A 23,458-nucleotide genomic window follows, 5' to 3' on the forward strand; every position below is an offset into this window, starting at 1 on the left:
CACTAGTATATAATGACCAGCACAATCTCCCAGTGATGTCACTAGTATATAATGACCAGCACAATCCCCCAGTAATGTTACTAGTGTATAATGACCAGCACAATATCCCAGTGATGCCACTAGTATATAATGATCAGCAAAATCCCCCAGTGATGTCACTAGTATATAATGACCAGCACAATCTCCTAGTGATGTCACTAGCATATAATGACCAGCACAATCCCCCAGTAATGTTACTAGTGTATAATGACCAGCACAATATCCCAGTGATGCCACTAGTATATAATGATCAGCAAAATCCCCCAGTGATGTCACTAGTATATAATGACCAACACAATCTCCCAGTGATGTCACAAGTGTATAATGACCAGCACAATCTCCCACTGATGTAACTAGTATATAATGACCATCACAATCTCCCAGTGATGCCACTAGTATATAATGACCATCACAATCTCCCAGTGATGTCACTAGTATATAATGACCAGCACAATATCCCAGTGATGTCACTAGTATATAATGACCAGCACAATCTCCCACTGATGTAACTAGTATATAATGACCATCACAATCTCCCAGTGATGCCACTAGTATATAATGACCATCACAATCTCCCAGTGATGTCACTAGTATATAATGACCAGCACAATATCCCAGTGATGTCACTAGTATATAATGACCAGCACAATCCCCAGTGATGCCACTAGTGTATAATGACCAACACAATATCCCAGTGATGTCACTAGTATATAATGACCAGCACAATCTCCCACTGATGTAACTAGTATATAATGACCAGCACAATCTCCCAGTGATGTCACTAGTATATAAAGACCAGGGCAATCCTCCAGTGATGCCACTAGTATATAATGACAAGCACAATCTCTTAGTGATGTCACTAGTATATAATGACCAGTACAATCCCCCAGTGATGCCACTAGTATATAATGACCAGCACGATCTCCCAGTGATGTCACCAGTATATAATGACCAGCACAATATCCCAGTGATGTCACTAGTATATAATGACTAGCACAATCCCCAGTGATGCCACTAGTGTATAATGACCAGCACAATATCCCAGTGATGCCACTAGTATATAATGACAAGCACAATCTCTTAGTGATGTCACTAGTATATAATGACCAGTACAATCCCCCAGTGATGCCACTAGTATATAATGACCAGCACAATCTCCCAGTGATGTCACCAGTATATAATGACCAGCACAATATCCCAGTGATGTCACTAGTATATAATGACCAGCACAATCCCCAGTGATGCCACTAGTGTATAATGACCAGCACAATATCCCAGTGATGCCACTAGTATATAATGACAAGCACAATCTCTTAGTGATGTCACTAGTATATAATGACCAGTACAATCCCCCAGTGATGCCACTAGTATATAATGACCAGCACAATCTCCCAGTGATGTCACCAGTATATAATGACCAGCACAATATCCCAGTGATGTCACTAGTATATAATGACCAGCACAATCTCCCACTGATGTAACTAGTATATAATGACCATCACAATCTCCCAGTGATGCCACTAGTTTATAATGACCAGCACAATCTCCCAGTGATGTCACTAGTATATAATGACCAGTACAATCTCCCAGTGATGACACTAGTATATAATGACCAGCACAATCCCCCAGTAATGTTACTAGTGTATAATGACCAGTACAATCCCCCAGTGATGCCACTAGTATATAATGACAAGCACAATCTCCCAGTGATGTCACTAGTATATAATGACCAGTACAATCTCCCAGTGATGTCACTAGTATATAATGACCAGCACAATCTCCCACTGATGTAACTAGTATATAATGACAAGCACAATCCCAAGTGATGTCACTAGTATATAATGACCAGCACAATCTCCCAGTGATGTCACTAGTATATAATGACAAGCACAATCTCTTAGTGATGTCACTAGTATATAATGACCAGCACAATCTCCCAGTGATGTCACTAGTATATAATGACCAGCACAATCCCCCAGTAATGTTACTAGCGTATAATGACCAGCACAATATCCCAGTGATGCCACTAGTATATAATGATCAGCAAAATCCCCCAGTGATGTCACTAGTATATAATGACCAACACAATCTCCCAGTGATGTCACTAGTGTATAATGACCAGCACAATCTCCCAGCGATGCCACTAGTATATAATGACCAGCACAATCTCCCACTGATGTAACTAGTATATAATGACCATCACAATCTCCCAGTGATGCCACTAGTATATAATGACCATCACAATCTCCCAGTGATGTCACTAGTATATAATGACCAGCACAATATCCCAGTGATGTCACTAGTATATAATGACCAGCACAATCTCCCACTGATGTAACTAGTATATAATGACCATCACAATCTCCCAGTGATGCCACTAGTATATAATGACCATCACAATCTCCCAGTGATGTCACTAGTATATAATGACCAGCACAATATCCCAGTGATGTCACTAGTATATAATGACCAGCACAATCCCCAGTGATGCCACTAGTGTATAATGACCAACACAATATCCCAGTGATGTCACTAGTATATAATGACCAGCACAATCTCCCACTGATGTAACTAGTATATATTGACCAGCACAATCTCCCAGTGATGTCACTAGTATATAAAGACCAGGGCAATCCTCCAGTGATGCCACTAGTATATAATGACAAGCACAATCTCTTAGTGATGTCACTAGTATATAATGACCAGTACAATCCCCCAGTGATGCCACTAGTATATAATGACCAGCACAATCTCCCAGTGATGTCACCAGTATATAATGACCAGCACAATATCCCAGTGATGTCACTAGTATATAATGACCAGCACAATCCCCAGTGATGCCACTAGTGTATAATGACCAGCACAATATCCCAGTGATGCCACTAGTATATAATGACAAGCACAATCTCTTAGTGATGTCACTAGTATATAATGACCAGTACAATCCCCCAGTGATGCCACTAGTATATAATGACCAGCACAATCTCCCAGTGATGTCACCAGTATATAATGACCAGCACAATATCCCAGTGATGTCACTAGTATATAATGACCAGCACAATCTCCCACTGATGTAACTAGTATATAATGACCATCACAATCTCCCAGTGATGCCACTAGTTTATAATGACCAGCACAATCTCCCAGTGATGTCACTAGTATATAATGACCAGTACAATCTCCCAGTGATGTCACTAGTATATAATGACCAGCACAATCCCCCAGTAATGTTACTAGTGTATAATGACCAGTACAATCCCCCAGTGATGCCACTAGTATATAATGACAAGCACAATCTCCCAGTGATGTCACTAGTATATAATGACCAGTACAATCTCCCAGTGATGTCACTAGTATATAATGACCAGCACAATCTCCCACTGATGTAACTAGTATATAATGACAAGCACAATCCCCAGTGATGTCACTAGTATATAATGACCAGCACAATCTCCCAGTGATGTCACTAGTATATAATGACAAGCACAATCTCTTAGTGATGTCACTAGTATATAATGACCAGCACAATCTCCCAGTGATGTCACTAGTATATAATGACCAGCACAATCCCCCAGTAATGTTACTAGTGTATAATGACCAGCACAATATCCCAGTGATGCCACTAGTATATAATGATCAGCAAAATCCCCCAGTGATGTCACTAGTATATAATGACCAACACAATCTCCCAGTGATGTCACTAGTGTATAATGACCAACACAATATCCCAGTGATGTCACTAGTATATAATGACCAGCACAATCTCCCACTGATGTAACTAGTATATAATGACCATCACAATCTCCCAGTGATGCCACTAGTATATAATGACAAGCACAATCTCTTAGTGATGTCACTAGTATATAATGACCAGCACAATCTCCCAGCGATGCCACTAGTATATAATGACCAGCACAATCTCCCAGTGATGTCACCAGTATATAATGACCAGCACAATCTCCCACTGATGTAACTAGTATATAATGACCATCACAATCTCCCAGTGATGCCACTAGTATATAATGACCATCACAATCTCCCAGTGATGTCACTAGTATATAATGACCATCACAATCTCCCAGTGATGTCACTGGTATATAATGACCAGCACAATCTCCCAGTGATGTCACTAGTATATAATGACCAGCACAATCCCCAGTGATGCCACTAGTGTATAATGACCAACACAATCTCCCAGTGATGTCACTAGTATATAATGACCAAAACAATCTCCCAGTGATGTCACTAGTGTATAATGACCAACACAATATCCCAGTGATGTCACTAGTATATAATGACCAGCACAATCCCCAGTGATGCCACTAGTATATAATGACCAGCACAATCCCCCAGTGATGTCACTAGTATATAATGACCAGCACAATCCCCCAGTGATGTCACTAGTATATAATGACCAGCACAATCCCCCAGTGATGTTACTAGTATATAATGACCAGCACAATCCCCCAGTGATGTCACTAGTATATAATGACCAGCACAATCCCCCAGTGATGTCACTAGTATATAAAGACCAGGGCAATACTCCAGTGATGTCACTAGTATATAATGACAAGCACAATCTCCCAGCGATGTCACTAGTATATAATGACCAGCACAATCCCCCAGTAATGTTACTAGTGTATAATGACCAGCACAATCTCTTAGTGATGTCACTAGTATATAATGACCAGTACAATCCTCCAGTGATGCCACTAGTATATAATGACCAGCACAATCTCCCAGTGATGTCACCAGTATATAATGACAAGCACAATCTCCCAGTGATGTCACTAGTATATAAAGACCAGGGCAATCCTCCAGTGATGTCACTAGTATATAATGACCAGCACAATCCCCCAGTAATGTTACTAGTGTATAATGACCAGCACAATCTCCCAGCGATGTCACTAGTATATAATGACCAGCACAATCCCCCAGTGATGCCACTAGTATATAATGACAAGCACAATCTCCCAGCGATGTCACTAGTATATAATGACCAGCACAATCCCCCAGTAATGTTACTAGTGTATAATGACCAGCACAATACCCCAGCGATGTCACTAGTATATAATGACCAGCACAATCTCCCAGTGATGTCACTAGTATATAATGACCAGCACAATCTCCCAGTAATGTTACTAGTGTATAATGACCAGCACAATCTCCCAGCGATGTCACTAGTATATAATGACCAGCACAATCCCCCAGTAATGTTACTAGTGTATAATGACCAGCACAATGCCCCAGTGATGTCACTAGTATATAATGACCAGCACAATCTCCCAGCGATGTCACTAGTATATAATGACCAGCACAATCTCCCAGTAATGTTACTAGTGTATAATGACCAGCACAATCTCCCAGCGATGTCACTAGTATATAATGACCAGCACAATCCCCCAGTAATGTTACTAGTGTATAATGACCAGCACAATCCCCCAGTAATGTTACTAGTGTATAATGACCAGCACAATCTCCCAGCGATGTCACTAGTATATAATGACCAGCACAATCTCCCAGTGATGTCACTAGTATATAATGACCAGCACAATCCCCAGTGATGTCACTAGTATATAATGAACAGCACAATCTCCCAGTGATGTCACTAGTATATAATGACCAGAAAAATCTCCCAGTGATGTCACTAGTATATAATGACCTGCACAATCTCCCAGTGATGTCACTAGTATATAATGAACAGCACAATCTCCCAGTGATGTCACTAGTATATAATGACCAGCACAATCCCCAGTGATGTCACTAGTATATAATGAACAGCACAATCTCCCAGTGATGTCACTAGTATATAATGACCAGCACAATCTCCCAGTGATGTCACTAGTATATAATGACCAGCACAATCTCCCAGTGATGTCACTAGTATATAATGACCAGCACAATCTCCCAGTGATGTCACTAGTATATAATGAACAGCACAATCTCCCAGTTATGTCACTAGTATATAATGACCAGCACAATCTCCCAGTGATGTCACTAGTATATAATGAACAGCACAATCTCCCAGTGATGTCACTAGTATATGATCATCGCAATCTTTTTAACCAATCAGGTTATCTCACAGAATAGAAATAAATACAGATTAAATAACTGGATAAAGCCGTGTCCCGCTCTTGTTCATATATAACCCAACCAGCGGCTTTCCCCAGCACCATGTGACTAACGTTCTGTCTCTGTCACTAATGTAACTCGTACTCCAGTCACATCTCCCCCCCTCACATCTCCGCACTAAAACCAGTGCGGCTTCATCACAATCTTATCCCCTTCATGAGATTCTGAGACCCTACAATCCTGTCATTTCCCTGCGTGTCTGTGTACCTGTTACACAGAGGCTCCAGAATATTCCCTGGACGGCATCTCACACACATGGCCTGTCCAGAGGTGCCACAGTCATTACACCCCATCATGCTTTGTAAGCGTTCAGTTCTACAACCATGCATATTGAAACACATTGTTACACATACTTTCACAGTACATGGCGTCGATCCGTCCATACAGATAATGGTGAACACGTCACGAGATAATCATGTGCGGCGGGTCTACGGCCACAGATAGTGACTAATATCTCTATCATTTTGTGACAACGACCTTTCATTTATTAATTAATATTGAGGCACATACATTTTCCCTGTCACAAGGTGGCGCTGTCTGTCCTGCATGCGGATGAGCTAGTTAAAAGACAATGGTAGACTGATGCGTTATACATGTTCCTGTCACAAGGTGGCGCTGTCTGTCCTGCGTGCGGATGAGCTAGTTAAAAGACAATGGTAGACCGATGCGTTATACATTTTCCCTGTCACAAGGTGGCGCTGTCTGTCCTGCGTGCGGATGAGCTAGTTACAGACAATGGTAGACTGATGCGTTATACATTTTCCCTGTCACAAGGTGGCGCTGTCTGTCCTGCATGCGGATGAGATAGATAAAATGGTAGACTGATGCGTTATACACTTTCCCTGTCACAAGGTGGCGCTGTCTGTCCTGCGTGCGGATGAGCTAGATACAGCCAATGGTAGACCGATGCGTTATAAATTTTCCCTGTCATAAGGTGGCGCTGTCTGTCCTGCGTGGGGATGAGCTGGTTACAGACAATGGTAGACCGATGCGTTATACATTTTCCCTGTCACAAGGTGGCGCTGTCTGTCCTGCGTGCGGATGAGCTAGTTACAGACAATGGTAGACTGATGCGTTATACATTTTCCCTGGCACAAGGTGGCGCTGTCTGTCATGCGTGCGGATGAGCTAGTTACAGACAATGGTAGACTGATGCGTTATACATTTTCCGTGTCACAAGGTGGCGCTGTCTGTCCTGCATGCAAATGAGCTAGTTAAAAGACAAAGGTAGACTGATGCGTTATACATTTTCCCTGTCACAAGGTGGCGCTGTCTGTCCTGCATGCAGATGATCTGGTTACAGACAATGGTAGACCGATGCGTTATACATTTTCCCTGTCACAAGGTGGCGCTGTCTGTCCTGCGAGCGAATGATCTAGTTACAGACAATGGTAGACAGCCGCTTTATGAATTTTCCATGTCACAAGGTGGAGCTGTCTGTCCTGCGTGCGGATGAGCTAGTTACAGCCAATGGTAGACCGATGCGTTATACATTTTCCCTGTCACAAGGTGGCGCTGTCTGGCCTGCGTGCAGATGGGCTGGTTACAGACAATGGTAGGCCGATGCGTTATACATTTTCCTGTCACAAGGTGGCGCTGTCTGTCCTGCATGCCGATGAGCTAGTTAAAAGACAATGGTAGACTGATGCGTTATACATTTTCCTGTCGCAAGGTGGCGCTGTCTGTCCTGCGTGCGGATGAGCTAGTTACAGACAATGGTAGACTGATGTGTTATACATTTTCCTGTCACAAGGTGGCGATGTCTGTCATGCATGTGGATGAGCTAGTTACAAACAATGGTAGACTGATGCGTTATACATTTTCCTGTCACAAGGTGGCGCTGTCTATCCTGTGTGCGGATGAGCTGGTTACAGACAATGGTAGACTGATGCATTATACATTTTCCCTGTCACAAGGTAGCGCTGTCTGTCCCGCGTGCGGATGAGCTAGTTACAGCCAATGGTAGACCGTTGCGTTATAAATTTTCCCTGTCATAAGGTGGCGCTGTCTGTCCTGCGTTTGGATGAGCTGGTTACAAACAATGGTAGGCCGATGCGTTATACATTTTCCTGTCAGAAGGTGGCGCTGTCTGCCCTGCATGCCGATGAGCTAGTTAAAAGACAATGGTAGACTGATACGTTATACATTTTCCTGTCGCAAGGTGGCGCTGTCTGTCCTGCGTGCGGATGAGCTAGTTACAGACAATGGTAGACGGATGTGTTATACATTTTCCTGTCACAAGGTGGCGCTGTCTGTCCTGCGTGCGGATGAGCTAGTTACAGACAATGGTAGACTGATGCGTTATACATTTTCCCAGTCACATGGTGGCGCTGTCTGTCCTGCATGCAGATGAGCTAGTAAAAAGACAATGGTAAACTGATGCATTATACATTTTTCCTGTCACAAGGTGGCGCTGTCTGTCCTGCGTGCGGATGAGCTAGTTACAGACAATGGTAGACTGATGCGTTATACATTTTCCCTGTCACAAGGTGGCGCTGTCTGTCCTGCATGCAGATGAGCTGGTTACAGACAATGGTAGACGGTAGTTATACATTTTCCCTGTCACAAGGTGGCGCTGTCTGTCCTGCATGCAAATGAGCTAGTTAAAAGACAAAGGTAGACTGATGCGTTATACATTTTCCCTGTCACAAGGTGGCGCTGTCTGTCCTGCATGTAGATGATCTGGTTACAGACAATGGTAGACCGATGCGTTACACATTTTCCCTGTCACAAGGTGGCGCTGTCTGTCCTGCGTGCGGATGAGCTAGTTACAGACAATGGTAGACGGATGCGTTACACATTTTCCCTGTCACAAGGTGGCGCTGTCTGTCCTGCGTGCGGATGAGCTGGTTACAGACAATGGTAGACTGATGCGTTATACATTTTCCCTGTCACAAGGTGGCGCTGTCTGTCCTGCGTGCGGATGAGCTGGTTACAGACAATGGTAGACTGATGTGTTATACATTTTCCGTGTCACAAGGTGGCGCTATCTGTCCTGCGTGCGGATGAGATAGTTACAATGGTAGACTGATGCGTTATACATTTTCCCTGTCACACGGTGGCGCTGTCTGTCCTATGTGCGGATGAGCTGGTTACAGACAATGGTAGACCGATGCGTTATACATTTTCCCTGTCACATGGTGGCTCTGTCTGTCCTGCGTTCGGATGAGCTAGTTACAGACAATGGTAGACTGCTGCGTTATACATTTTCCCTGTCACAAGGTGGCGCTGTCTGTCCTGTGTGCGGATGAGCTGGTTACAGACAATGGTAGACTGATGCGAAATACACTTTCCCTGTCACAAGCTGGCGCTGTCTGTCCTGCGTGTGGATGGGCTAGTTACAGACAATGGTAGACGGATGCGTTATACATTTTCCCTGTCACATGGTGGCGCTGTCTGTCCTGCGTGCGAATGAGCTAGTTACAATGGTAGACTGCTGCGTTATACATTTTACCTGTCACATGGTGGAGCTGTCTGTCCTGTGTGCGGATGAGCTAGTTACAGACAATGGTAGACTGATGCGTTATACATTTTCCCTGTCACAAGGTGGCGCTGTCTCTCCTGTGTGCGGATGAGCTAGTTACAGACGGGTGGTCTTCTGTTTGCCGGCGGTCGGGCTCCCGGCGCTCAGTATACCGGCGCCGGGAGCCCGACAGCCGGCATACCGACACTTATTTTCCCTCGTGGGGGTCCACGACCCCCATAGAGGGAGAATAAAATAGTGTGGCGCGCGTAGCGCGCAACCGTGCCCGTAGCGTGGCGAGCGCAGCGAGCCCGCAAGGGGCTCATTTGCGATCGCCAAGCTGTCGGTAAGCCGGCGGTCGGGCTCCCGGCGCCGGGATGCTGGTCGCCGGGAGCCCGACCGCCGGCCAGCCGTAGTGAACCCGTTACAGACAATGGTAGACGGATGCGTTATACACTTTCCCTGTCACAAGGTGGCGCTGTCTGTCCTGCGTGCGGATGAGCTGGTTACAGACAATGGTAGACCGATGCGTTATACACTTTCCCTGTCACAAGGTGGCGCTGTCTGTCCTGCGTACGGATGAGCTAGTTACAGACAATGGTAGACGGATGCGTTATACATTTTCCCTGTCACAAGGTGGCGCTGTCTGTCCTGCGTGCGGATGAGCTAGTTACAGACAATGGTAGACGGATGCGTTATACAGTTTCCCTGTCAGAAGGTGGCGCTGTCTGTTCTGCGTGCGGATGAGCTAGTTACAATGGTAGACTGATGCGTTATACATTTTCCCTGTCAGAAGGTGGCGCTGTCTGTTCTGCGTGCGGATGAGCTAGTTACAATGGTAGACTGATGCATTATACATTTTCCCTGTCACAAGGTAGCGCTGTCTGTCCTGCGTGCGGATGAGCTAGTTACAGACAATGGTAGACTGCTGCGTTATACATTTTCCCTGTCACAAGGTGGCGCTGTCTGTCCTGCGTGCGGATGAGATAGTTTCAGACAATGGTAGACCGATGCGTTATACATTTTCCCTGTCACAAGGTGGCGCTGTCTGTCCTGCGTGCGGATGAGCTAGTTACAGACAATGGTAGATGGATGCGTTATACACTTTCCCTGTCACAAGGTGGCGCTGTCTGTCCTGCATGTGGATGAGCTAGTTACAGACAATGGTAGACGGATGCGTTATACATTTTCCCTGTCACAAGGTGGCGCTGTCTGTCCTGCGTGCGGATGAGCTAGTTACAGACAATGGTAGATGGATGCGTTATACATTTTCCCTGTCACAAGATGGCGCTGTCTGTCCTGCGTGCGGATGAGCTGGTTACAGACAATGGTAGACCGATGCGTTATACACTTTCCCTGTCACAAGGTGGCGCTGTCTGTCCTGCGTGCGGATGAGCTGGTGACAGACAATGGTAGACCGATGTGTTATACACTTTCCCTGTCACAAGGTGGCGCTGTCTGTCCTGCGTGCGGATGAGCTGGTTACAGACAATGGTAGACGGATGCGTTATACATTTTCCCTGCCACAAGGTGGCGCTGTCTGTCCTGCGTGCGAATGAGCTATTTACAGACAATGGTAGACGGATGCGTTATACATTTTCCCTGTCAGAAGGTGGCGCTGTCTGTCCTGCGTGCGGATGAGCTAGTTACAGTGGTAGACCGATGCGTTATACATTTTCCCTGTCACATGGTGGCGCTGTCTACCCTGCACGCAGATGAGCTAGTTACAGACAATGGTAGACGGATGCATTATACATTTTCTCTGTCATAAGGTGGCAATGACTTTCCTGTGTGCGGATGAGCTAGTTATAGACAATGGTAGACGGATGCGTTATACATTTTCCCTGTCACATGGTGGCGCTGTCTACCCTGCACGCGGATGAGCTAGTTACAGACAATGGTAGACTGCTGCGTTATACATTTTCTCTGTCACAAGGTGGCGCTGTCTGTCCTGCGTGCGGATGAGATAGTTACAGACAACGGTAGACTGCTGCGTTATACATTTTCCCTGTCACATGGTGGCGCTGTCTGCCCTGCCTGCAGATGAGCTAGTTACAGACAATGGTAGACTGCTGCATTATACATTTTCCCTGTCACATGGTGGAGCTGTCTGTCCTGCGTGCGGATGAGCTAGTTACAGACAATGGTAGACCGATGCGTTATACATTTTCCCTGTCAGAAGGTGGCGCTGTCTGTCCTGCATGCGGATGAGCTAGTTACAATGGTAGACCGCTGCGTTATACATTTTCCCTGTCACAAGGTGGCGCTGTCTGTCCTGTGTGCGGATGAGCTAGTTACAGACAATGGTAGACGGATGCGTTATACATTTTCCCTGTCACAAGGTGGCGCTGTCTGTCCTGCGTGCGGATGAGCTAGTTACAGACAATGGTAGACCAATAAGTTATACATTTTCCCTGTCACAAGGTGGCGCTGTCTGTCCTGCGTGCGGATGAGCTAGTTACAGACAATGGTAGACCGATGCATTATACATTTTTCCTGTCACAAGGTGGCGCTGTCTGTCCTGCGTGCGGATGAGATAGTTACAGACAAAGGTAGAACAATGCGTTATACATTTTCCCTGTCACAAGGTGGCGATGTCTTTCCTGTGTGCAGATGAGCTGGTTACAGACAATGGTAGACTGATGCGTTATACATTTTCCCTGTCACAAGGTGGCGCTGTTTGTCCTGAGTGCAGATGGGCTAGTTACAGACAATGGTAGACCGATGCGTTATACATTTTCCCTGTCACATGATGGCGCTGTCTACCCTGAACGCAGATGAGCTAGTTACAGACAATGGTAGACTGCTGCGTTATACATTTTCCCGGTCACAAGGTGGAGCTGTCTGTCCTGCGTGCGGATGAGATAGTTACAGACAATGGTAGACCGATGAGTTATACATTTTCCGTCACAAGGTGGCGCTGTCTGTCCTGCGTGCGGATGAGCTAGTTACAGACAATGGTAGACGGATGCGTTATACATTTTCCCTGTCAGAAGGTGGCGCTGTCTGTCCTGCGTGCGGATGAGCTACTTACAATGGTAGACTGCTGCGTTATACATTTTCTCTGTCACAAGGTGGAGCTGTCTGTCCTGCGTGCGGATGAGATAGTTACAGACAATGGTAGACCGATGCGTTATTCATTTTCCCTGTCACAAGGTGGCGCTGTCTGTCCTGCGTGCAGATGAGCTGGTTATAGACAATGGTAGACGGATGCGTTATACATTTTCCCTATCAGAAGGTGGCGCTGTCTGTCCTGCGTGCGGATGAGCTACTTACAATGGTAGACTGCTGCGTTATACATTTTCTCTGTCACAAGGTGGCGCTGTCTGTCCTGTGTGCGGATGAGCTGGTTACAGACAATGGTAGACCGATGCGTTATACATTTTCCCTGTCACAAGGTGGCGCTGTCTGTCCCGAGTGCAGATGGGCTAGTTACAGACAATGGTAGACCGATGCGTTATACATTTTCCCTGTCACATGGTGGCGCTGTCTACCCTGCACGCGGATGAGCTAGTTACAGACAATGGTAGACTGCTGCGTTATACATTTTCTCTGTCACAAGGTGGCGCTGTCTGTCCTGCGTGCGGATGAGATAGTTGCAGACAATGGTAGACCGATGCGTTATACATTTTTCCTGTCACATGGTGGCGCTGTCTACTCTGCACGCAGATGAGCTAGTTACAGACAATGGTAGACTGCTGCGTTATAAATTTTCCCTGTCACAAGGTAGAGCTGTCTGTCCTGCGTGCGGATGGGCTAGTTACAGACATTGGTAGACGGATGCGTTATACATTTTCCCTGTCACAAGGTGGCGCTGTCTGTCCTGCGTGCGGATGAGCTAGTTACAGACAATGGTAGACGGATGCGTTATACATTTTCCCTGTCACAAGGTGGCGCTGTCTGTCCTGCGTGCGGATGAGCTAGTTACAGACAATGGTAGACGGATGCGTTATACATTTTCCCTGTCAGAAGGTGGCGCTGTCTGTCCTGCGTGCGGATGAGCTAGTTACAATGGTAGACTGCTGCGTTATACATTTTCCCTGTCACAAGGTGGCGCTGTCTGACCTGTGTGCAGATGGGCTAGTTTTAGACAATGGTAGGCCGATGCGTTATACATTTTCCCTGTCACATGGTGGCGCTGTCTACCCTGCACGCAGATGAGCTAGTTACAGACAATGGTAGACGGCTGAGTTATAAATTTTCCCTGTCACAAGGTGGCGCTGTCTGTCCTGCGTGCGGATGAGCTAGTTACAATGGTAGACTGATGCGTTATAAATTTTCCCTGTCACAAGGTGGCGCTGTCTGTCCTGCGTGCGGATGAGCTAGTTACAGACAATGGTAGACCGATGCGTTATACATTTTCCCTGTCACAAGGTGGCGCTGTCTGTCACAAGGTGGCGCTGTCTGTCCTGCGTGCGGATGAGCTAGTTACAGACAATGGTAGACGGATGCGTTATACATTTTCCCTGTCAGAAGGTGGCGCTGTCTGTCCTGCGTGCGGATGAGCTAGTTACAGACAATGGTAGACCGATGCGTTATACATTTTCCCTGTCACAAGGTGGCGCTGTCTGTCACAAGGTGGCGCTGTCTGTCCTGCGTGCGGATGAGCTAGTTACAGACAATGGTAGACGGATGCGTTATACATTTTCCCTGTCACAAGGTGGCGCTGTCTGTCCTGCGTTGCGATGAGCTGGTTACAGACAATGGTAGACCGATGCGTTATACATTTTCCCTGTCACAAGGTGGCGCTGTCTGTCCTGCATGCGTATGAGCTAGTTACAGACAATGGTAGACTGCTGCGTTATACATTTTCTCTGTCACAAGGTGGAGCTGTCTGTCCTGCGTGCGGATGAGATAGTTACAGACAATGGTAGACCGATGCGTTATACATTTTCCCTGTCACATGGTGGCGCTGTCTGTCCTGCGTGCGGATGAGCTGGTTACAGACAATGGTAGACGGATGCGTTATACATTTTCCCTGTCAGAAGGTGGCGCTGTCTGTCCTGCGTGCAGATGAGCTAGTTACAGACAATGGTAGACGGATGCGTTATACATTTTCCCTGTCGGAAGGTGGCGCTGTCTGTCCTGCGTGCGGATGAGATAGTTACAATGGTAGACAGCTGCATTATACATTTTCCCTGTCACAAGGTGGCGCTGTCTGTCCTGCATGCGGATGAGATAGTTACAGACAATGGTAGACCGATGCGTTATACATTTTCCCTGTCACAAGGTGGCGCTGTCTGTCCTGTGTGCGGATGAGCTAGTTACAGACAATGGTAGACGGATGCGTTATACATTTTCCCTGTCACAAGGTGGCGCTGTCTGTCACAAGGTGGCGCTGTCTGTCCTGCGTGCGGATGAGCTAGTTACAGACAATGGTAGACGGATGCGTTATACATTTTCCCTGTCACAAGGTGGCGCTGTCTGTCCTGCGTGCGGATGAGCTAGTTACAGACAATGGTAGACCGATGCGTTATACATTTTCCCTGTCACAAGGTGGCGCTGTCTGTCACAAGGTGGCGCTGTCTGTCCTGCGTGCGGATGAGCTAGTTACAGACAATGGTAGACGGATGCGTTATACATTTTCCCTGTCACAAGGTGGCGCTGTCTGTCCTGCGTTGCGATGAGCTGGTTACAGACAATGGTAGACCGATGCGTTATACATTTTCCCTGTCACAAGGTGGCGCTGTCTGTCCTGAGTGCAGATGGGCTAGTTACAGACAATGGTAGACAGATGCGTTATACATTTTCCCTGTCACATGGTGGCGCAGTCTACCCTGCACGCGTATGAGCTAGGTACAGACAATGGTAGACTGCTGCGTTATACATTTTCTCTGTCACAAGGTGGAGCTGTCTGTCCTGCGTGCGGATGAGATAGTTACAGACAATGGTAGACCGATGCGTTATACATTTTCCCTGTCACATGGTGGCGCTGTCTACCCTGCACGCAGATGAGCTAGTTACAGACAATGGTAGACTGCTGGGTTATAAATTTTCCCTGTCACAAGGTGGCGCTGTCTGTCCTGCGTGCAGATGAGCTAGTTACAGACAATGGTAGACGGATGCGTTATACATTTTCCCTGTCGGAAGGTGGCGCTGTCTGTCCTGCGTGCGGATGAGATAGTTACAATGGTAGACAGCTGCATTATACATTTTCCCTGTCACATGGTGGCGCTGTCTGTCCTGTGTGCGGATGAGCTAGTTACAGACAATGGTAGACCGATGCGTTATACATTTTCCCTGTCACAAGGTGGCGCTGTCTGTCCTGTGTGCGGATGAGCTAGTTACAGACAATGGTAGACGGATGCGTTATACATTTTCCCTTCCACAAGGTGGCGCTGTCTGTCCTGCGTGCGGATGAGCTAGTTACAGACAATGGTAGACGGATGCGTTATACACTTTCCCTTTCACAAGGTGGCGCTGTCTGTCCTGCGTGCGGATGAGCTGGTGACAGACAATGGTAGACCGATGTGTTATACACTTTCCCTGTCACAAGGTGGCGCTGTCAGTCCTGCGTTCGGATGAGCTAGTTACAGACAATGGTAGACTGCTGCGTTATACATTTTCTCTGTCACAAGGTGGCGCTGTCTATCCTGCGTGTGGATGAGATAGTTACAGACAATGGTAGACCGATGCGTTATACATTTTTCCTGTCACATGGTGGCGCTGTCTACCCTGCACGCAGATGAGCTAGTTACAGACAATGGTAGACTGATGCGTTATACATTTTCCCTGTCACAAGGTAGAGCTGTCTGTCCTGCGTGCGGATGGGCTAGTTACAGACAATGGTAGACGGATGCGTTATACATTTTCCCTGTCACAAGGTGGCGCTGTCTGTCCTGCGTGCGGATGAGCTAGTTACAGACAATGGTAGACGGATGCGTTATACATTTTCCCTGTCAGAAGGTGGCGCTGTCTGTCCTGCGTGCGGATGAGCTAGTTACAATGGTAGACTGCTGCGTTATACATTTTCCCAGTCACAAGGTGGCGCTGTCTGTCCTGCGTGGGGATGAGCTGGTTACAGAAAGTGGTAGACCGATGCGTTATACATTTTCCCTGTCACAAGGTGGCTCTGTCTGTCCTGAGTGCAGATGGGCTAGTTTCAGACAATGGTAGACCGATGCGTTATACATTTTCCCTGTCACAAGGTGGCGCTGTCTGTCACAAGGTGGCGCTGTCTGTCCTGCGTGCGGATGAGCTAGTTACAGACAATGGTAGACGGATGCGTTATACATTTTCCCTGTCAGAAGGTGGCGCTGTCTGTCCTGCGTGCGGATGAGCTAGTTACAATGGTAGACCGCTGCGTTATACATTTTCCCTGTCACAAGGTGGCGCTGTCTGTCCTGCGTTGCGATGAGCTGGTTACAGACAATGGTAGACCGATGCGTTATACATTTTCCCTGTCACAAGGTTGCGCTGTCTGTCCTGAGTGCAGATGGGCTAGTTACAGACAATGGTAGACAGATGCGTTATACATTTTCCCTGTCACATGGTGGCGCTGTCTACCCTGCACGCGTATGAGCTAGTTACAGACAATGGTAGACTGCTGCGTTATACATTTTCTCTGTCACAAGGTGGAGCTGTCTGTCCTGCGTGCGGATGAGATAGTTACAGACAATGGTAGACGGATGCGTTATACATTTTCCCTGTCACATGGTGGCGCTGTCTACCCTGCACGCAGATGAGCTAGTTACAGACAATGGTAGACTGCTGCGTTATAAATTTTCCCTGTCACAAGGTGGCGCTGTCTGTCCTGCGTGCGGATGAGCTGGTTACAGACAATGGTAGACGGATGCGTTATATATTTTCCCTGTCAGAAGGTGGCGCTGTCTGTCCTGCGTGCAGATGAGCTAGTTACAGACAATGGTAGACGGATGCGTTATACATTTTCCCTGTCGGAAGGTGGCGCTGTCTGTCCTGCGTGCGGATGAGATAGTTACAATGGTAGACAGCTGCATTATACATTTTCCCTGTCACAAGGTGGCGCTGTCTGTCCTGTGTGCAGATGAGCTGGTTACAGACAATGGTAGACCGATGCGTTATACATTTTCCCTGTCACAAGGTGGCGCTGTCTGTCCTGCATGCGGATGAGATAGTTACAGACAATGGTAGACCGATGCGTTATACATTTTCCCTGTCACAAGGTGGCGCTGTCTGTCCTGTGTGCGGATGAGCTAGTTACAGACAATGGTAGACGGATGCGTTATACATTTTCCCTTCCACAAGGTGGCGCTGTCTGTCCTGCGTGCGGATGAGCTGGTTACAGACAATGGTAGACCGATGCGTAATACACTTTCCCTGTCACAAGGTGGCGCTGTCTGTCCTGCGTGCGGATGAGCTAGTTACAGACAATGGTAGACGGATGCGTTATACATTTTCCCTGTTACAAGGTGGCGCTGTCTGTCCTGCGTGCGGATGAGCTAGTTACAGACAATGGTAGACGGATGCGTTATACACTTTCCCTTTCACAAGGTGGCGCTGTCTGTCCTGCGTGCGGATGAGCTAGTTACAGACAATGGTAGACGGATGCGTTATACACTTTCCCTGTCACAAGGTGGTGCTGTCTGTCCTGCGTGCTGATGAGCTAGTTACAGACAATGGCAGACTGCTGCGTTATACATTTTCTCTGTCACAAGGTGGCGCTGTCTGTCCTGCGTGCGGATGAGATAGTTACAGACAATGGTAGACCGATGCGTTATACATTTTTCCTGTCACATGGTGGCGCTGTATGTCCTGCGTGCGGATGAGCTAGTTACAGACAATGGTAGACGGATGCGTTATACATTTTCCCTGTCAGAAGGTGGCGCTGTCTGTCCTGCGTGCGGATGAGCTAGTTACAATGGTAGACTGCTGCGTTATACATTTTCCCTGTCACAAGGTGGCGCTGTCTGTCCTGTGTGCAGATGAGCTGGTTACAGAAAATGGTAGACCGATGCGTTATACATTTTCCCTGTCACAAGGTGGCTCTGTCTGTCCTGAGTGCAGATGGGCTAGTTTCAGACAATGGTAGACCGATGCGTTATACATTTTCCCTGTCACAAGGTGGCGCTGTCTGTCACAAGGTGGCGCTGTCTGTCCTGCGTGCGGATGAGCTAGTTACAGACAATGGTAGACGGATGCGTTATACATTTTCCCTGTCAGAAGGTGGCGCTGTCTGTCCTGCATGCGGATGAGCTAGTTACAATGGTAGACCGCTGCGTTATACATTTTCCCTGTCACAAGGTGGCGCTGTCTGTCCTGCGTGCGGATGAGCTAGTTACAGACAATGGTAGACTGCTGCGTTATACATTTTCTCTGTCACAAGGTGGCGCTGTCTGTCCTGCGTGCCGATGAGATAGTTACAGACAATGGTAGACCGATGCGTTATACATTTTCCCTGTCACATGGTGGCGCTGTCTACCCTGCGCGCAGATGAGCTAGTTACAGGCAATGGCAGACGGCTGCGTTATAAATTTTCCCTGTCACAAGGTGGCGCTGTCTGTCCTGCGTGCGGATGAGCTAGTTACAGACAATGGTAGACGGATGCGTTATACATTTTCCCTGTCAGAAGGTGGCGCTGTCTGTCCTGCGTGCGGATGAGCTATTTACAATGGTAGTCTGCTGCGTTATACATTTTCCCGGTCACAAGGTGGCGCTGTCTGTCCTGCGTGCGGATGAGATAGTTACAGACAATGGTAGACCGATGCGTTATACATTTTCCCTGTCACAAGGTGGCGCTGTCTGTCCTGCGTGCGGATGAGCTATTTACAATGGTAGTCTGCTGCGTTATACATTTTCCCGGTCACATGGTGGCGCTGTCTGTCCTGCGTGCGGATGAGATAGTTACAGACAATGGTAGACCGATGCGTTATACATTTTCCCTGTCACAAGGTGGCGCTGTCTGTCACAAGGTGGTGCTGTCTGTCCTGCGTGCAGATGAGCTAGTTACAGAGAATGGTAGACGGATGCGTTATACATTTTCCCTGTCAGAAGGTGGCGCTGTCTGTCCTGCGTGCGGATGAGCTAGTTACAATGGTAGACCACTGCGTTATACATTTTCCCTGTCACAAGGTGGCGCTGTCTGTCCTGCGTTGCGATGAGCTGGTTACAGACAATGGTAGACCGATGCGTTATACATTTTCCCTGTCACATGGTGGCGCTGTCTACCCTGCTCGCAGATGAGATAGTTACAGACAATGGTAGACTGCTGCGTTATAAATTTTCCCTGTCACAAGGTGGCGCTGTCTGTCCTGCGTTGCGATGAGCTGGTTACAGACAATGGTAGACCGATGCGTTATACATTTTCCCTGTCACAAGGTGGCGCTGTCTGTCACAAGGTGGTGCTGTCTGTCCTGCTTGCAGATGAGCTAGTTACAGAGAATGGTAGACGGATGCGTTATACATTTTCCCTGTCAGAAGGTGGCGCTGTCTGTCCTGCGTGCGGATGAGCTAGTTACAATGGTAGACAGCTGCATTATACATTTTCCCTGTCACAAGGTGGCGCTGTCTGTCCTGCGTGCGGATGAGATAGTTACAGACAATGGTAGACCGATGCGTTATACATTTTCTTTGTCACAAGGTGGCGCTGTCTGTCCTGCGTGCGGATGAGATAGTTACAGACAATGGTAGACCGATGCGTTATACATTTTCCCTGTCACAAGGTGGCGCTGTCTGTCCTGAGTGCGGATGAGCTGGTTACAGACAATGGTAGAACGATGCGTAATACACTTTCCCTGTCACAAGGTGGCGCTGTCTGTCCTGCGTGCGGATGAGCTAGTTACAGACAATGGTAGACGGATGCGTTATACATTTTCCCTGTCACAAGGTGGCGCTGTCTGTCCTGCGTGCGGATGAGCTAGTTACAGACAATGGTAGACTGCTGCGTTATACATTTTCCCTGTCACAAGGTGGCGCTGTCTGTCCTGCGTGCGGATCAGTTAGTTACAATGGTAGACAGATGCGTTATACATTTTCCCTGTCACAAGGTGGTGCTGTCTGTCCTGCGTGCGGATCAGTTAGTTACAATGGTAGACAGATGCGTTATACATTTTCCCTTTCACAAGGTGGTGCTGTCTGTCCTGCGTGCGGATCAGTTAGTTACAATAGTAGACGGATGCGTTATACATTTTCCCTTTCACAAGGTGGCGCTGTCTGTCCTGCGTGCGGATGAGCTAGTTACAGACAATGGTAGACGGATGCGTTATACATTTTCCCTGTCACAAGGTGGCGCTGTCTGTCCTGCGTGCGAATGAGATAGTTACAGACAATGGTAGACGGATGAGTTATACATTTTCCCTGTCACAAGGTGGCGCTGTCTGTCCTGCGTGCGGATGAGATAGTTACAGAAAATGGTAGACCGATGCGTTACACATTTTCCCTGTCACAAGGTGGCGCTGTCTGTCCTGCGTGCAGATGAGCTGGTTACAGACAATGGTAGACCGATGCGTTATACATTTTCCCTGTCACAAGGTGGCGCTGTCTGTCCTGCGTGCGGATAGCTAGTTACAGACAATGGTAGACGGATGCGTTATACATTTTCCCTGTCACAAGGTGGCGCTGTCTGTCCTGCGTGCGGATAGCTAGTTACAGACAATGGTAGACTGATGCGTTATACATTTTCCCTGTCACAAGGTGGTGCTGTCTGTCCTGCGTGCGGATGAGCTAGTTACAATGGTAGACTGATGCGTTATACATTTTCCCTGTCACAAGGTGGCGCAGTCTGTCCTGCGTGCGGATGAGATAGTTACAGACAATGGTAGACGGATGCGTTATACATTTTCCCTGTCACAAGGTGGCGCTGTCTGTCCTGCGTGCGGATAGCTAGTTACAGACAATGGTAGACGGATGCGTTATACATTTTCCCTGTCACAAGGTGGCGCTGTCTGTCCTGCGTGCGGATAGCTAGTTACAGACAATGGTAGACTGATGCGTTATACATTTTCCCTGTCACAAGGTGGTGCTGTCTGTCCTGCGTGCGGATGAGCTAGTTACAATGGTAGACTGATGCGTTATACATTTTCCCTGTCACAAGGTGGCGCTGTCATGGGCCCCTGGATCCAGGTGAGGGCCACACCGTCCACTTAGCACCTATAAAATGATACCTGCCCCTCCACAGTCCCGTGGTAACAAGCTCTGCAGACAGAAATCACCAGGATAATGGCACGGCGTCCATTTTCCCAGTGATTACTGCATGTGCAATAGAGACGTCACTAGGAACTAGGCGCCATGTTCCCGGAGACCATGCGCAGTAGACTGGCACAAAGCATGGCCAGAGAGGAGAGGGTCCGCACGGTCTGCTCTCTTACACTGCCCCCGGGACAGCCTTCTGTAAATGCCTGTCAGGGTACAGTACTTGGTGTGAGGTCTCGCTGATGCCTCTCGCCTCCTCCCTGCCATACTGGGACGTATGTCGCCAGTACTGAGACGAGGCGGCGGTACTCACCTAAGCTGCTGAAGGTCCTGTGGCCGGGTCAGTGCCTCCCTGGGCTATTAGGTGGCAGCACGGACTAGTCTGGTGATACAATGGCTTCCTGCGATGTGCAAGATCTCCGCCTCAGCAGCATGGCGTATCGCCACAAGAAAAGCTCTGCGCCCTTCTATGTACAGAAGATGCAATGTAGGAATATACCCTGACTGTATGCTGCATTAACGCTGTGTCTCTCTCGGCAGACTCCCGGCAGAAGATGATCAGCTGGATGTAGAGGATGAGCCCCCCGCACAGTCCGGCGCAGAAGACGCAATATGTTGTTCAACGTTTATAATAAAATATTTATTGCAAACCAGGTTGTTCTGTTATAAAGTGTTATACCATCAGCGGCCACAGGGGGCGCTAGTGCCAAGTTACACACCTCCAATACCTCAACACTGTGGTCTGGCCGGACAAAGCCGCTGACCCCAGGAGGGTGGACATGGAGCGCACCTGGATGCAGCGAGACAGCCACCGCACTGCACTGCACTGCACTGTAACAGCCTCCCCCACCATACACCCCCTACAGCATTCCCATTTCTCCCAGTATTTCCCTGCACTGCACCTGCCTCCCCCACCATACCCCCCCATACAGCATTCCCATTTATCCCAGTATTTCCCTGCACCAGCCTCCCCCACCATACCCCCCTACAGCATTCCCATTTATCCCAGTATTTCCCTGCACTGTACCATCCTCCCCCACCATACCCCCTACAGCATTCCCATGTATCCCAGTATTTCCCTGCACCGTACCAGCCTCCCCCACCATACCCCCTACAGCATTCCCATTTATTCCAGTATTTCCCTGCACTGCACCTGCCTCCCCCACCATACCCCTCTACAACATTCCCATTTATTCCAGTATTTCCCTGCACTGTACCAGCCTCTCCCACCATATCCCCCTACAGCATTCCAATTTATTCCAGTATTACCCTGCACTGTACCAGCCTCCCCCACCATACCCCCCTACAGCATTCCCATTTATCCCAGTATTTCCCTGCACTGTACCATCCTCCCCCACCATACCCCCCTACAGCATTCCCATTTATCCCAGTATTTCCCTGCACTGTACCAGCCTCCCCCACCATACCCCCCTACAGCATTCCCATTTATCCCAGTATTTCCCTGCACTGTTCCGGCCTCCCCCACCATACCCCCCTACAGCATTCCCATTTATCCCAATATTTCCCTGCACTGTACCGGCCTCTCCCACCATACCCCCTACAGCATTCCCATTTATCCCAGTATTTCCCTGTACTGTACCAGCCTCTCCCACCATATCCCCCTACAGCATTCCCATTTATTCCAGTATTTCCCTGCACTGTACCAGCCTCCCCCACCATACCCCCCTACAGCATTCCCATGTATCCCAGTATTTC

At 47.9% G+C, this 23,458-nt stretch overlaps 1 protein-coding gene across 3 annotated transcripts in view; it reads left to right on the plus strand.

Moving 5' to 3' along the window:
- LOC135034784 (uncharacterized) overlaps positions 1 to 22,385 on the plus strand; it is a 173,386-nt gene extending 151,001 nt beyond the window's left edge. For all 3 annotated transcript variants that reach the window (XM_063954293.1, XM_063954309.1, XM_063954302.1), the window contains one exon: positions 22,283 to 22,385. The gene's annotated coding sequence lies outside the window, so the exon portion shown is untranslated. The remainder of the gene's footprint in view (positions 1 to 22,282) is intronic.
- The last annotated feature ends 1,073 nt before the right edge of the window (positions 22,386 to 23,458 follow it).

The sequence above is a fragment of the Pseudophryne corroboree genome, chromosome 1 (assembly GCF_028390025.1).
Source record: "Pseudophryne corroboree isolate aPseCor3 chromosome 1, aPseCor3.hap2, whole genome shotgun sequence".
Lineage (NCBI taxonomy): Eukaryota > Metazoa > Chordata > Amphibia > Anura > Myobatrachidae > Pseudophryne > Pseudophryne corroboree.